Here is a 1,454-nt window from a genome sequence, read left to right as displayed (position 1 = left end):
TCTCCACGTCCCGTGCTCCATGTTCGTGGAGCACCCAGTTCTTGTGGCACGGGCGCTCTCATACCCTGTTCGGCCAGGAAGCGATTCATCGCAGCTTCAAAGTGCCGCTGCAGGGGGCCCGAGGAAGTGTCGGAAGAGCCTGTGGCCGTCTGGTCCACTGGCGGGACTGGATCCGTGAGGCGATTACCTCCAGCCTGATCTGACGATAATCCCACTGGCTTCTTGCCGGATCTGGCTCGATCCTGGCTGGATTGTGTCAAATCACGCGTAGGGCGTACTGGATCCCGAGCTTTCACGTTCACAGGGGCTTCCTGTCCTCGGATCCTCGCTCGCGCTTCCAGCATGGGTGCCCCGGAGGGTCCTAAAGTCATGCGTCGTGGTTCGGACGACGTGTCTGACTCATCCTCAGCGGCGGATTCGTAGTTTGAGGACGCAGCTTGGCTGATCCTCGGCGACGACACTGGATCCATAGTGCGCGACCTTTCTCCGGTGATGGACTTAACTCTGGCAAAGAGGTCCCGCGTCGCGGATACTATGAGATCCAGGTCTAGCTCGAAGATATCCTCTGCGTCGAACACACCAGCTACGATGCCTGACTCCGTAAGCAAACGTAATAGATCTTTGACTGCCACCAACTTGTTCGCCGTTTTCGTTGGTGCTCTCACCGGTTCCCTTGGATCTTCGATCTGTCGTGGATTCAGGATCTGCATGACAGGATCTTGATGCAGGAAGTCTTCGTCTTCTTTCTTGTTTCTTCGACTAGCGGGCTTGGGTTTAGGTACGGTGTTGGCTTAACCGGTGAATCTGCAAATGCATACCGTTTCGCCTTCACTTTCCCTTGTTTTGTTAGCGGATCTTGACTTGCGTCAAGATCCGCAGGGGTCCCCGAGGGGACCTGGGGAGGATAGAGAGGTTTCTCTTCTAGATCCGGATCCGGGATCCACCTCTCTTCCGTCGACAGAGTTCCTCCCAAAACTCCATCGATCCGCGGATCTTGTTTCATTCAGCAGCGTCTTCGTCGATCCGACCTCCGACGACGCCTCTTCCCCTGGCTCAATCTTCACTTGAGCATCTTCTTGGGACTCACGGTGAAATCCCGAGTCACCAAAAGATCCGGGCACGCGCACCATTGTGGTGTAGCGGGATCAGCAAAATCTGCGAGATTGCCAGATCCAACTTACCAACTGCGCCCAGACACCGACTAACGGAGGGGGTCCCCCGATGATCCGGTGTTCTGCTGAACTTTCCTCAACTTGTGTACCCGTCGGTAGGGCGGGATCTGCTCTCTCGGTAACTTCCGAAGAATTAAAGTGGTGAAACCGGGGGTTTTGGGCCAAAACGGGGGGGGGGGGGGGGACCCAACATGGGAAATTTTTCCTTTGGCGTTCCGGGGGGGGTTCGTTTTCCTAAGGGAATTTTGTTCGAGCTTATGGATCCGGGGCCTAGATCGTGGA

The sequence above is a fragment of the Phytophthora infestans genome, genomic scaffold (assembly GCF_000142945.1).
Source record: "Phytophthora infestans T30-4 supercont1.136 genomic scaffold, whole genome shotgun sequence".
NCBI lineage: Eukaryota > Oomycota > Peronosporomycetes > Peronosporales > Peronosporaceae > Phytophthora > Phytophthora infestans.
Note: the sequence above shows the minus strand (reverse complement) of the source record.